The 16128-nt window shown below is 35.7% G+C and overlaps 1 protein-coding gene and 1 pseudogene across 6 annotated transcripts in view; both read left to right on the top strand.

Moving 5' to 3' along the window:
* The window catches only part of PCSK5 (proprotein convertase subtilisin/kexin type 5), a 507422-nt gene that overhangs the window by 162323 nt on the left and 328971 nt on the right, over window positions 1-16128 (top strand). The window lies entirely within an intron of this gene.
* On the top strand, window positions 14226-14351 carry LOC114113453 (U2 spliceosomal RNA; annotated as a pseudogene).

The following is a 16128-nucleotide window of genomic DNA, read 5'->3' as shown; positions in this document are numbered from 1 at the left end:
ATCTCCTGGAGTTTGCTCAAACTCATGTCCATTGAGTCAGTGATGCCATCCAGCCATCTCGTCCTATGTCATCCCCTTCTCCTCCTGCCCTCAATCTTCTCCTACCTTAAGTGACTATAAATAACTAACAGTTTCAGTAACAGGAGGAGATCTTCCCTTTATATGAATACTTGTTAGTACTTTCCTTAGATTAAAATTAAGGAGCTTCATTTCAACTCTGAATAGCAGAGTAAAATTTACATGGAAAGAAAATATTGCAAGTTATGTGGAGCCATGTTCATTAATATCAATTGATCATTAATTCTTAGCCATCAGAAAAATTATAAATTAATTAAACTTTTATTTTTTTTTCTTTCAGATATTATGTGCTGGCTTTTCTTTAAACAGGGAGGTAAATCAAGTAGTATAAGCCTAAAAAATTGTTTTCACAGAGTAATTTTAGTATGAAATGGTAAAAATAGACCATGCACATTTATTACTGATTAATGGAACTTTGAGACAATTCCTTTAGAGATTTGAAATCTAGTGAAAATCTATCTTTCCATCTCATTACACTTAAATATCTTTCTCCTTATTGTGTTCTCATTTATTAACTACAATGTTGATATGAAAAATTAAGGTCAAACTGCTTAAATATTTAGCATACCTTGGAAAGAAGCAAATCAGAAATAATTGGACCAACTTAAGGAATAGCTTCAGATTTAGCATTTAGCTGAAAAATTAAAAATAATAATCATACATGAGTTCTTCATAATCAAAAAATAATAATGATGGAGGTCAGACATTTCCAATTATGTTTATCTTTTACTGATATGAGAAGATTAGAATTAATCTAGAGATTAGGAATTAAGACATGGTGATGTTTTTGAACCAGGAATACAAGCTGGAATTAGGGAATGGTGTCTAAGCAGAGTGACCGTGAATGAAAAGTGTGACATAGGGAGACACACTAGATGGTTACAGGAATAACTTGGGACGAATCTTTTTGCCAATGGGAGACTTAATTGTCTCATATATAAAATGGAGACAAAAATAGCTCCTTGAATTTTTCTGTGAGAATTACAGTTAAAGCATTCTTAATGTTCAGGATTCTATAGGCCCTACTGGCCCATGTGATAATGCAGGGTATTAGCGCTGCTTTAGAGGTTTTATCATCAGGAACACTTAGCAATGTAGCTGTGAATGAAATGAATCATTGACACTTTTCCTCCTATTTCTCCAGGGGAAATCACTTCTACCCAGTTTGGAATGTTTATATTCTAAAAGTGGAAACAGTGGGAGTGGTATGTGGATTTTAGTGGGACCGGGAGAGGGTGCAAGTCTGAAATTCTCTTGGAAAAACTAAATGGATCCCAGAGCTTAAGGAGTTCATCTACACTCTGTAACAACTGGTTGTTTCAAGAGTCTTTTCAAAGTCAGATTTTCATAGTCGAGTGTCAATAAAAGATTGACTATCCCTTCTGAATCTGTTCAAGAAAACTGATCAGAGTCAAGCCATTCTATGGAAATTACCACATTTCTTGCCTCATGCATTTGCTAAGAGGACATAGAAGAAGAGGAACATGATCATAAATTTTGAAAGGCATTCTTAGGTTTACTTAATTGCTATAAGTTTATCTTGATTTTTTTTAAAAACCCTTAAAAGATCATTTAATTTTGCATTTTATTATATGATTTATTTATTGGATTTACAGCAATCTTTCCTTCAAAGAATAACCCAAAAAACTCCTATGAATACAATCATTACTGTGATTATGAAAAGAATTATGACAGAACAGTGGTGAACACGCATCTCGGTGTATTCCTGAGATTACAATATGCTCTCCATCCAAGGCAAGAGAAAAGTTTTAAAACAGTGATTATTTCAACATTCTTGTTCAAAAATTTGATCTACCTTGTTTTCACCAGTTGGTGACTGGTTTCCATGGAAATGGAAATGGAATAAGCATTCCTCGTTTTAGATTCTCAGCTGCCCCATGCCAACTGAGAGCTGTAAATGCCATTTGGTTAACAGCAAGGATCCAGAATTCTTCCATTTTAAAGTGGCAGAGAGAGAGGAATAGAAAATGTTTGCCAAGTCATTTTGCTTTTCTCTCTTTGAAAAGGACACAGTTTTATGATTGTCTGAGCTATTGACTGATGGTTATCGAACACATACTTCGTCCAAGAGTGCCTCTTCTGACTAATCTGTTTAAATCTCTTTTCCACCCTTCACAAAGTTCCTTACCTCATTGAGATTTAATTGGCCTGTGATTGCCTTCCTGGTTGTCCACCTGCTGTCCCAGTGATGGTCACTGAACAGAAAAATGTTGTCAGAAATGTTGGAAAGAGACAGTTGAGTGATTCCAATGACCTGAGACTTGAAAGAGAAAAAAAAATCTGTTGAAAAAGGGAGTAGATGGCGACAAGTTAGAAAATGATTACTCTTGAGAGAATGTTTGTTAATTTTGACGCAAAGATTTCCTATTTCTGAGATTGTCACCTCCAGCCACTACATTTTCTTGAACTATTCTGTAGGGAAGATAATGAAGAATACTATAAATAAATACTTTAACCCCAAATATCTTTCTCAACACAGTTGTTTTCTTTTATCTTGTTTTTTTTTTTTTCTTTTTGAGTCTAAAGAGTTGAATATATCTGAATGCTAGAAAAGAACCTAGTAGTAGCATTAACACATGCTGTTTTCTTTTATATTCTAAGATGTTTAGATACTAGACCAAGAAGTTCTTAAATGTCACCCAGTGGAGTTCTATGAACTCACTTCTTGTGGGACATAAAGAGTGTCGCAGTGTCTAAGTTTAATAAAGAAAACCAGACATAATGACATCCAGCCACAGACCTTCCCTGGGTCCGTCAGTGTGGTCTCACACCTAAGCCAAAGCAGGTAATGTGTGAACTAAGGAAATAAGAACCTCACCCCAAACTTAAACTGCATGACTACTTCACGGGAAATCTTACTGTGGTTGATCATGCGATTTAGGGCCTGACATTTTCTATTATCACATTGTATTCATGGGGGAGTAGCCTTCTTATGATTGTTTTGGTGTAAACAGCTTGTGCATTCCAGTGACAAGAAAAAAGCACTTGGGCTATGGAAAGGGACCTGCATAGAATACACAGTGAAGGTCAAGATAACAGGCCAGTTCTGAACATGGCAGTGACTCAAACTCTGTGACGGCTTCTGCACTCTCAAGAGAGGAGAGCAAGTTCCTTATTCTCTTACGTAATCTACAGCCTTCCTGGTTTGGAGAAGCTGTGCATGAGGGACTCAATACTGAAATAAATGGGTGTTGGGAGGAGCAAATGTTAAAAATGAATCTCCTTAAATTGGGGCCAGAGTCTTATAATGAACGATACAAATGGTGTTTTATTTTAAACAATAAAACTAAAATGATGAAATACCTGTAGTTTATTATCTAACAGAACAGGCAGCTATAGCCATTCTTACATCAAACAAAAATGAATCATGTTTAAAGTTGTAGTTTTTATGTAATATTATGAAATTTGAATTTTAGTAGAGTAATAAACAGACTCAGTTTATAAAAATCTTTATCGTTTTTTCCAAGGGCCATTTGGAATCCTTTTATTGACAAATCATTCTCATTTAAAGCCCCTGTCACGTCGCCAGCCTTGTTCCATTTTCACTAAATCTCGCTCTTCTGGATCCCCTTTCAACAAAAGCTTTCAGAGTGATTAGAGCTATTCTTGAATATTATTCTCATTGATTGTATGAAATCCTGTGTCTTTTGCAAGTTCATTAGGCAGTTGTTTGCTTGATTTGCCTTGTACTGTTTGCATTTTATATTTACGCAGAGATAAAAAGTTTCTAGGGCTGCTGTCTGTGGGGTCACGCAGAGTCAGACACGACTGAAGCAACTTAGCAGCAGTAGCAGCAGCAGCACTGAAAAGGGTGGGGCTGCTTGAGTCCTCAGTGATTTTATTAGAGGTAGGATCGTTCGTGAATGTCATTTTTACTTGCTTAGTTAGGAATCCTAATCATTATGATACCCAGTTTAAAAAGAACCTGTGGCAGTGATCCAAATAGCTTCAAACGTGTACTTGTGAGCATTCCTCTCAGAAAGTCTCAAGTCATCGTGCCTTTATTGGCTCTGCTGAGTGTGTGTGTGCCTGAAGATAGACACATGTTTTTCCATAAATTGATTATGCATTTGCTGTTGTGGAAACACTAGGACTTGATGTCAGGAGATCTGGATTCAAGTTCTTTTGCAGTAAACTGGCTGGATTACCTTGGTGAAGTCACTTAGCCCATAGCAATCTCCATTTCCTTCCCTCTAAGAGGGATAAAAGTACATGCAGTGCAAGATTATCAAAGAAATCAAATTAAATTAAATTTATGAGAATTTAGGTGAGATTATCTAATAACAAATAAGTGAACCTTGCTGTTTGTTGATTTGATGTCTAAACTGCAAATTACATTAAGCATTCTTTCAAATGGAAATTAACCATTGGATATGAATGATACATAATAGCTACTGAGTTGATGAATTTACATTAAAAAATATTCAGTGTTAGTATCAAATCATAGGAAGGGGAGGTAGAAAACATAGAAGCATGTGTTTTTGGTTACCAAAAAGACATAAATGACTATGGCTGTATTTACCCTGCATACCTAGAAGCCAGAAATTTATCGAACTGTACAATATAGGTAAATCTGTTAATTTTCTAGCTAAGAATATTTTTTACATATTCAAAGGGTTAAAAAAAAATTAAAAGGATATGTGACAGAGACTATATGTGGCCCTATAAAGCCTGAGAGATTTACTATTTGACCCATTACAGAAAACGTTTGCCAACCCCTGCTCATAAACTCATGCAAATACTATCATAATAAAGACCCATTCCTTATGTTGTTTCTAAATGAAATATTATTTCTGTGCTAAAATGCTGAACTGATAATTAGGAATTAAGATAAATTATATGTTTTGGAGGGAGGCATTCCTTAATTGTTGGTTTCATACCTCCATAATGTTGAGAACCTTCCAATATGTAAGGAAATGATTCTGATGGACTCTACAGAGAGAACCAAGAATAGCTGTCAATAAACAGAAGGGCTGGCAGGTGCTTGGCAGAGCTGAGCTGAAGTGATGATCACCCAGTGAATAGAAGGTGTTTGAGTTACTTATCTATACTTTAGGACCTCTTTCTCAAGTTCAGAGGGACCCTGGGACTAAGCGCCACCCAGCTCCTTGGATCTTGGGGCCATGGTTTACCTACTGTATTGCAAACAAATCTATAATAGTCAACTATTTTAGATTCTTATTCCCTGCAAAGTACAACTCACATCTTTAAAAGTGTTTTGACAGTTCATTCATGATATTGAAGCAGTTTCAAGCAAATTGAAGTCAAATATTTATAAGATCACATTTCTCCATCAGTCAATTGTTAATAGATTTTGAGCAAAACAAATATTTTTAGCCTATTTCATGATGTATGTACCACTGAATGTACCACCAAATGGTATCTTTACCTGAATATTTTAGCAAAAGCAAATAGAAGCAGAATGTTAAATAGTTTACTGCTAAATGAACGGAGACTTGTGAATTACTACCTATTATTCAGGATTTCTAAGCCAACTGAATTCATTGAAAATACATTATATCATGGCTATTTTTCCCACTATTTGAATCCTTAGTGACTAGTACATTCCTTAGGATGTATTAGGTACTCAATAAATATTTGCTGAATGAATGACACAGAAAAGTTAATTAATTATGAACCAGGACATCGGAGTTGTCTCATTACACACACTTAACTCGATCATTATAATATTTATAAAATGAGAATTTACCTATATACAAGACCATGGGTAAAACTGAAATATTCTGCTTGTAAGGTACCTTCTAGCATCCTGGTCTCTTATTTTTTCTACTTTAGAAGTATTTATATGGAGTGGTTTTCAGTATACATTTGTAGAAGAGAAGTATGTATGGAAAGAAATAGACCAGAAAAATCAAAATTATAATTTGATACAGGTCATTATTTCTTTCATTATCTTTATAGATCTTTTTCCAGTCTCCTGGTATACACACTCAGTATATTCTTCATATTTCATGCTTTCATGAGTTCTAATTATGAAATTTTCTTATAATTATGAGGATGCAGAATTACAGGAAAAGTCATTTCAGGTGTAAGGAAGAGACAGTTGTTTAGGCTGCATACCAAGCATTTTCATAAACACCAACCTGAAGTCAGAACTCTTGGAGCCGAAATTTCTGTAACACCTTACACATAAACCTTGATTAGTGTGTACCTCAATACTTGGTAATTATTTGCATACATTTTACAGCACCCCTGTCAGTGATCTTAGTTCATTGGTTAGTTGAAATCCCAGGACTCTTTAGGCCACAAGTGGTAATTAGATGGATAGAAATATAATGTTTTAGTAAGGCAGTATCAGCTTTATTTCTTCAGGAGGAGTGCTCACCAGCTCCAGGACTATTTTTTACTCTTCCCCTGTCCCCCCACCATGACCCAAGTGACACCCAAGTGACACTGCTGGTGTGCTAGAAAGAAAAGTGTGAGAGTCCCTTTGCCCTAGAAGCCTCGTGCTCTTAGGAACAGTATTTCTTGCAGTTGCCTATGAACAGAGCTTGCAGGGCCACACAGGGAAGGTCACACTCAGTTTCCAGAGTCCTCTCTCAGAAGCCCAAAGCCATGACTCCTCACCATGTGTTTCTTGTTCTGGCCACAGACCTCCCAGTTGTGGTCACTCACTAATTAAAGTCCAGTGTTTTGTTTTGTTTTTAACCATAAAGGGTGTTGTTTGGTAGCTGACATTCCACCTTTTTCAGATACCAAGGGAAATAGAGCTAGAATCTTAAAGTAATTTTTCCATAGATAAGGAGAAAATCTTTTGTTAATCCTTTACTCAGACTTTTCCCCACCAAGACTGTGAGTGCCATAGCTTTGGATGCTTCAACTCTATATGCCCTTGTTAAGAAGATGTCTGGGACATAGGATGTAGATTGTCTGGACTTGAGAAAGGGAGAAGGGACAAATGGAAGGAAAGAGGAAGGAAAAGCTGGGAGGGAGTAATATTGTTAACTAAAAGAATTCTTGATAAGTACTTTAATAATTTTCAAAAAAATAAAAATAAAATAGCATTCCTGACAGAGTTCATTGCTTACCTAAAAAGAAACTTCACATTTCCCTGTGCTGGAATTGTAGGTAGTAATTATCCTAGTAAAGCAGACAGATGTCCAGTAGAAAAGATGGGCATCATGTTGTCCCTCCAGCTCCAGGGACGAGTTGGAGCCTCCAGATCCATATTTATGAACTTTAAAGAGAAGACACTTGACTCTCAGCTCACTAAAAACACATCTAAAGAGAATCAACAGGAATGACTAATTTCTGAATATTTGCAGTCAAAGGGTAAGGGAGATAATATCTCAGGTCCCCATTTGTGGTGAAAAATGATATCAGACTGTTTCCAAATCTTTGACTACAGGGAGTAAAAACTAGTTTGTGTAATTTTCAGAGACTGAACAGAACCCTCTGATAAGAGCTTAAGGAGCTGGAAGAGCAGGGTGGTGGGCTCTTAATAGATCCAGTGGGGAAGGAATAGCATCACAGAATTACTAGGGGATGTAGACAGGCATCGGAGAAGGCAATGGCACCCCACTCCAGTACTCTTGCCTGGAAAATCCCAGGGACGGGGGAGCCTGGTAGGTTGCCGTCTATGGGGTCGCACAGAGTTGGACACAACTGAAATGGCTTAGCAGTAGCATAGACAAGCATGGCAATGTGAATTCATAGAAATAAGCTCAAGTAACGTGGAAATTAGTAAATCAAAATAGTAATCAATAAAGCAAAAAAGAGTTGAAAAGCATGATGGGGTAAATTTATAACATCAACCAGGGAGCCAAGTAAAAGGGCCTAATTTAATCATCATGATTCATGAATTTCATCAAAGGTATCTCTCATACCCAGTCCTTTGACATTGTCGTTGATGTATAAGATAAGGGTAGGAAGAGAGGTAAGCTGATGAAAAGCCTACCTTTTGGTCAGCCACTATATATAAAAATGTATAAAAATGCCTACTGTAGGCTTTTTTAAAAAATTAAAGTATTGTTGTTTTTGGACTTCCCAGGTGGCTCAGTGGTAAAGATTCTGCCTACCAAGTGGGAGATGTGGGTTTGATCCCTGGGCCGGGAAGATTCCCTAGAAAATGAATGGCAACTCACTCCAGTATTCTTGCCTGGGAAATCCCATGGATGGGGAGCCTGGCAGGCTGCAGTCCATGGGATCACAAAAAAGTCAGACATGGCTTACGAACTAAACAACAAACAGACAATGGTTGATTTACAATGTTATGTTAGTTTCAGGTATACAGCCAAGTGAGAGAGAGAGGCACACACACACAGACACAGACGCACACATACACACAGACACACACACACACACAGTGTTGGTCCCTGAGTCGTATTCAACTCTTTGTAACCCCATGGACTTTAGCCCACCAGGCTCTTCTGTCATGGAATTCTCCAGGCAAGAATGCTGGAATGAGCAGCCATTCTCTTCTCAAGGAGATCCTCCTGACCCAGGGATCAAACCTGTGTCTCCTGCATTGCAAGCAGATTCTTTACAGTCTGAGCTGCCAGAAAAGCCCACATATATATATATACACAAACAAGTTTTTACTCCATGTAGTGTGTCTGTGTTGCAGATTCTTTCCCCTTATAGATGATCACAAAATACTGAATATAGTTCCCTTTGCTATACAATAGGGTTACCTGTTATAGAAGTGTGTGTGAGTTAACCTGCTGTAGGTTTTATTGTACTTCATCGTTCCATAGAACATTATAGTTGGGAAAGCAACAGAAGTGAGGTAAAGAACTAGGTTTCCTAATAAACCAAGCTATTTATTCTTTCCTTTAAATGTGAGCTAGTATGTTTAACAGTGAATTTATTTATCAATGAAGAAGTAATTTTCCTAGGCTGGGGAAGTTAAGGAGGAAGGAAAATGGCAGAGGTGAGAAAAAAATTCTAAAACAGTTTGACCACTTGAGATTTATTTATTTTCAGTATTTTAGGTTCTGACTGAAATCTTCTTGGATTACAATCAATATTATAATAACTGTACAAATTCTTCAAACCTACCATGATTTTTAAACTTTAAAGTAATTATAAACTCACAGCGAGTTTAAAAAATAGTAGAGATCCCCCATATCCTTCACCTAAATTCCCCAGTGGTAGCAACATGTGTAATTATAGCAAAATATCAAAGCCAGGAAAATTACATTAATGCAATTTATACACGTTATTCATATTTTCCAAGTATTTAGGTGTATTCATGTGTATGTGTGTCATATTGACAATAATTTTAACCATCCATGAGAAATACTCTGTACCTTTTTTTAAATACTTACTAGTCATTTGCATATTATATTTCTTTTTTTTTGCATATTATATTTCTGATGCTAATTCTTAGTAGTATTCTGTTACTACATAATGCTCTAATACTGTATTTTTTCATTTTCTTTCCTTGCCTGCAACGTATCTATTAGGCTTTGGAGCAATTGATGAATGCTTTTATTAATCTCTTCAAATATTGTATATATTACTCCTGACAGCCAAAAGGAGGATTCATAATGTGTGTTGCTAGGTATAAAAACTGTCATAATTTAAGTTCATGTTTAAATTTCTTTGCATATTAGGCTATCAAAAGGCCTGTGAATACAATCATATCTTATGTGCCCTTCACTGTCTTAATTCAGGCTACTCTAACAGAGTAGGCTGGGTGGCTTAGACAACAAACGTTGATTTTTCACAGTTCTGGACGCTGAGAATTCTGATATTGAGGTGCTTGCAGATTTGGCTTTTGGCTTGTAGATGGCTGCCTTCTTCCATGGCAGAGGGAGAGAAGTCAGTGCTCTTGTGTCTTTTCCTATACAGGCACTCTTTCCATCGTAAGACTACCGTACATCACCTAGTTGTCTCCACAAGGCCGCATCTCCAAATATCATCACACTGGGATTAGGGTTTCCATATGTGGCTTGGGATAGGATGGACAGAAACATTCAATCCATAGCAGTTATTGTGAATGCATTTTCTTGAATTTCTTCCTAGTATATTAAAAAAAATTTAGTATTATGGAAGCCCCAGCAACTATGTTTAACTGTCATCACATCAGAAACTATTAATAGTTTCACAAAAATGAATCATCAGAAATTTGACTTGTGGCTTTTTTCCTCCCTAAAAATGTTCATTTGCCCTTTCCCCCGCCCCCCCCCCCCCACCTCCCTGCTGCCAACATGTTCCTTAAGCTTTTTGCTGGAGATAGACTGAAAACCTATTTTCAGCTATTTCCCATTCTTCTGAAGTTTTCATTTTTAAGATTCCCAGCATTTGCTCCTTATAGCTCAAGGTGAATAATTTAGTTTGGAGATTCTATAAAATATATTGTCAAATACGCTGTCATCACTACTAACGAGGAAGTAGTTGCCTCTACCTCACAGAATAAACAGGGTAGTGGCAAGGAAGTCCAGAAATCTTGGCCATCATTCAAAGGCTTAGGAATATGGGCCCCTGTGAGTCTTGCTGCAAGAGTAAAAGGCATTAATTTATCTATGCCCAGGAGACCCAGATCTAGTCATTACCCCATCACAGTTTATACCTACTAATCACTATATGATTGACTACATTTCTTGCAATAAGAGAAGTAGTGTCTGTTTTGCTTGCTTTGCAGAGTTGAAGTGAGAACCAGATGAGGTTAAAATACTTTGAGAAGTGGAGAGGGTGATATAAACAAAGTGGTAATATTATCAAGAGCTACATAAGCAGTCAGAAAGAAAGGCTCTGCATGATATATTGGAGAATACCTCAAACATATCACTATTCTTACTCTCCTGTGCCTTTCTAAGGGGCTTTGAAATAAGCTCAGATGGAAGGTTTTCACTCAGATTTAAACAAAATCAAAACATGCCAAGGTGAATGGACACATCAGATGTCAAAGGGACTAGAAACAGTGGGGGTAGGAGCCTGGAGACAGAATCCATGAACAGCCGAAGATATTTGTTCTAAGAAAGAAAAGACATAGAAAGTAGTCTTTCTCCAACTTGCCATTGCTTGATTCCATACAAGTGTAATTTCAAGCAATGTAGTGATCACTAACCGGAGACCTCATGCATGTGTCCTGATATTTGTGACTCACTGCTGAGCTTGTTCACATCTTACCTTCAGATTCATGGTAAATCTCAAATGAATTAATGTTTCCATCCCTACTAACACATATGAAATTTTAAAAAAAGTTTATAAGGCAGTGTGACTAGAGCAGGAGAAAGCAAACGAAAGTGAAGGCAGTACTACTATGTAGCAAGATGTAATGGACCCCACAAATTTATGTTCTAGCCTCACTTCACTTGTATGAGCTCACAATATTAGAGAAATGGCTCAACAGGCACTCTCTGATCTGATTTTCCATCTTTTCAATCAGATAGCCAAGGTAAAATTTCTTGAGACCTATAATTACAGTGGTTTCTTGTTGGGAATATGTAATGTAGCAGATGAGAAAACTTATGTTTCTGAGTAAGAAAAAGGGAAAGGACAAAGACAGATGTGATTTTTAAATCAAGATGCTCCTTAAGAGCCGAAATCATTTATTCAAGCAAAGGTTCCATAATACATAATGTTACATAACACAACATTTTACACTTACTAGGGCAGACATAACAACATCCTTAAGGGATTCAGAGAACTGATGCATTTTTAATTCCTAGTTTCTCTGCATGTACTTTATTTTAGATGCTATTCAATTTAAGTGCTTGAATTATATATCCTTATAATTTACGTAATTGGGTCATCTTTTAGAGGTCTCAGAAAATATGTTTCTTAGTAATATTGTGAACATATGTAATAAAGTTAAACAGGTGACTCGTTTTCTTTCCAAAAAACATTGTATGGGACTTGGATAGTAAAATTTTTATTTAGGTACATGTGCGTCCAAGCTTAATCTAATGAGTATATTGTTTTCTAGACTAAAATCTACCAAGTCTTTCTTCTTATGCTAAAAATACTTTAAATGATCACACTCAGTCATGTCTGAAGAAAACTACATCTGAAAAACAGAGTTTTGTTTGTTTTGTGACTTTCATATTTACTGACATCATGAATATACTTTTTGTTGACCACCCTTTGTTTTTTGGGAGAAGGAAGAAATTGAGTCATGATCACATACTTGAATAGGTCATGATGATATATCCATTGTTCTATGATCTATTTAAAATCCATGTCAAAACAGAGTCTAACTAAGATATAAAAATAAAAAAGATGACTAGTACTTTACTTGGAATAATGATCATTGTCATCTGAAGAGTGGGCTGTTTAAATGTAGTTGAGCTGCAATTTGGACCCTCAATTACAGTATGCTGAAATATATGATTTAACTGATATTTAAAATATATGTGTCAGCAGTAGAGTATAACTTGCCTGTCTCCTCAAAATAGTCCACATATCATGATGTAGAGCCTTGTACAGAAGAAATGTTTTTATAAGGAAAATACTCACTGTGTTCTTCACTTACAAACATTCACTGTACATGAATGATGCACATAATATGTACAGGGCTTTTAGAAATACAGAACCAAGTTACTTCTATTTTTTTAGTAATATGGTAGAACAGATATTCGGAGAAGGCAATGGCATCCCACTCTAGTACTCTTGCCTGAAAAATCCCATGGACGGAGGAGGCTGGTGGGCTGCAGTCCACGGGGTCGCTAAGAGTCGGACACGACTGAGCAAATTCACTTTCACTTTTCACTTTCATGCATTGGAGAAGGAAATGGCAACCCACTCCAGTGTTCTTGCCTGGAGAATCCCAGGGACAGGGGAGCCTGGTGGGCTGCAGTCTACGGGGTGTCACAGAGTTGGACAAGACTGAAGTGACTTGGCAGCAGCAGAACAGATATTCAATTAAATCTTTCCTCCCACAGTATATCTAAAACTCATGGGAAAATATTAAAGAACTTTTTAGTGCATGGTTGAGCTATGGAGTGCTAGGGTATTTCTCTGAGAAACCTCAAATCTACAAACTAGGTGGGCAACACCAGGCATTTCCCAAGGTAACTAACCAATCCCAACCAGCCTGGAACTGAATTTTAAAAGTTCAGAGATAGCAGGAGACAAGGCTTTGGTCCAAAGGGCTGAGACCTGCATAAAGTGGAACCCCTGAGGTACTGTCTTCAGTGCAATAAACATAGAAAAAGAAATCCTACATGGGAAGTGGAAGGATGTATTTGACTTTCTCTCCCTGGTTAATACGTGGGACAAAGGGATAAATAAGTAACTGCTTTTGAGAATAACTCACAGTTCTTGTGGAATTTGCACCTGTAATCCACATTACTCGTATGTCCCATGTTTTTAATTTGGTGGAACAGGTCCTGGCTGGTGTGGCCCAAGGCATGTGTTAGAAGTGAATTTAAATGAGTTTTAAATGAGTTTTCCATACCATCCTCAAAGAATTCACAAAGATAAAAGCCTAAACAGCACAGTCTTCTAAATGGACAGTTCACTAAATGCATGGAGTAAACACTGCCATAAAGACAAGCCAGTAAAAAATGCAAATAGTAGAAATAGATTCACCTACTTAGAATTATTATTTATATATAATTTATTTGTATCAACAAATATTGAAAAGCATTTGTAAGAAAAATTGACTATCCAAATTAACCAGGGGGATTTGAAAAAAGAACTTCAAAAATAAAGTGTATAGTATCTGAAAAGAATAACTCAGTGAATGGATTAAGTATCAGGTTAGTCATGGCTGAAGACAGGATAAGTGAAATATAGAAATGAGCAAGTTACAGAGAACACAGCCAAAAGAGCAATGTATTTGGGAAGCTTGAAGGTGAGATAAAGATTTTAAAAATGTGAAAAGGTCTAATGTATGCTTAATTGGAATTCTGTTAAGAACCATAGAATGATATAAAGGCATACATCAAGGTACTAGCTTATAAAGGTACTAGCTGAGACTTCTGAAAATTTAAATGTTAAACTACAGGTTTAGGAATTCCAAGACAGAGGTTTTTAAAATCCACACATACAATATCTTAATGAACCTGCACAATAGAAAAGGCAAAGATCTGAAAAGCATCCAGAGAATTAGATTGCCAGATAGCTGACTTCTCACCAGAAACAAGGGAAGATAAAAAATGGTGGAATGGCATCTTTGAAGTGCTATTAGTCTAGAATTCTCTACCCATTGAAAAAATGCTTCTCTACCTTTTGGCTAAGATCGAGTGTAGTATCTGTTCTTACTATTTTAACTATACCCACTGAAATTAGTTTTTAAGAAGAGCAGTAAAAGTCATTTTCTGAGGCTATCAAAAGCCACTCTGATGGGTACATTTATAGAATGTTCTTCAGAAAGAAATCAGTGGTCCCAGGAGGAAATAAGTGCTACAAAAATAAACAAAGCAAGAAATGTAAATCTAAACAAACATTGATTGTTCAAAGTAGAACAGTAGTGGGTGATTTCTAGTGTTAAAAAAAAAATCCAATATGTAACTATAATTATGGGAGGATCATCATGTCAAGAGCTGTTTAATCAGACTTAAAACATTCTGACATCTGTACTGTTTGGGAAAAGCTGAAAAAAGTATCAGTAACTTTGTGATCTTAGGTATCCATGATCAAATATCTAGGATAAGCACTAAATAATAGAATGTATAACATCCAAACTAGTACAGGGGAAAAATACAGAAATGATTATGTGTATATGAATACTTAGATAATATAAATGGACTAACTCTTGAGTCAAAAACAAAGATTGCCAGGGTTTAAAAAAATTATATTTATGAGGTATAACTAATAAATAGAATATTTGAAAGTAAAAGGATCAAGTGGTTTATAGTTTAAGTACTAACCAGATATCTGTAATTTTATTTAAGAAACACAAATTGTTATTACATATTCATAAACAATTTGTTTCACTAAAAAGATTTGATAGTTCCATTCTAAAGGCAATAAAAATTGATAGAACCACAAAGAATATTAACAAATCCACAAAATAATGAACAAGCTTGACATGATGGACTTATCTAGAATAATTGGAAAATACATATCTTTTCAACCACATAGAACATTTATAAAAATTGATCACATACTTCACCATTTTGTTTTCTCACAAAATTCAAATGATTGCTTCATAAAAATTATTTTATCATAAGTTAACGAAGTTATTGATTATAAAAAATATAACAGTTGCAAACATTCAAAAAATTTAAATCATACTTCTCAATAACCCATGGGCCTAAGAATAAACCAGGGCAGAATTAAAAACAGATGTCCTTATGCTCCTGTAGAACTTGTATTAATTAATAATAGATGCAATGTAGTATAAAAACAGTAAGCTCATAAAGGGAATTTGACATTTGAATAAAAATAACCTACACCAGGATGTAATATGCAACAAGAGGCTAATAAAAAATCATAGTAAATAACTGCTATGCTCAGGGGAAAATTAGTAGTTTAGCAAGGGGGTTCCAGAAGAAGTATTTTTTTAAAAAGAGATTGTTTTTTCTAATGATTAAAGTGGTATAACCCAGTATCAGGGAGCAAGATAATTATGAGTATATCAAGATTAAATATTGTGTATGACAACCTAAAAATTCCATAAACAAGATTTTCATGTTCCAAATAAAACATTTGGAAACATGTTTATAACAGATATGATGGAAAGGCAATGAGTGATTTGGGCAAAAAACATGAAGAGGTTATTCACAAGGCAAGACATAGAAATAGCTAATAAATATTTGAAAAGATGCATAGCAACAAATGTAATCATAAGGGGTAAAGAGGGAAGTGGCGATGAAATAATATTTTTCAACTCAGTTTGGCAAGGATGAAAAAGATTGAAAAACTCATATATAGGGCTTTATGTATGCAGAGATTTGTCTAGATATTTTCTCCATTCTTCCTTTTGTCATCCAACTTGGCCTATGGCCTATCTTTTCTTTTTGTCATGCATAACAATTTGGTATTTTGTAGTAATATTTATCAGTCTTGCCATTTTTATGAGGTTCAGTTATACTACTTTCATCTTCTGTTGACATTATGACAGTATATTCTGTACTCTTGGATGCACTTAATTCCACTTCTAGAAATTTATCC

This window comes from Ovis aries, chromosome 2 (genome assembly GCF_016772045.2).
Source record: "Ovis aries strain OAR_USU_Benz2616 breed Rambouillet chromosome 2, ARS-UI_Ramb_v3.0, whole genome shotgun sequence".
NCBI lineage: Eukaryota > Metazoa > Chordata > Mammalia > Artiodactyla > Bovidae > Ovis > Ovis aries.
The sequence above is the reverse complement of the archived record's forward strand: the minus strand, read 5'-3'. Positions and strand labels throughout refer to the sequence as shown.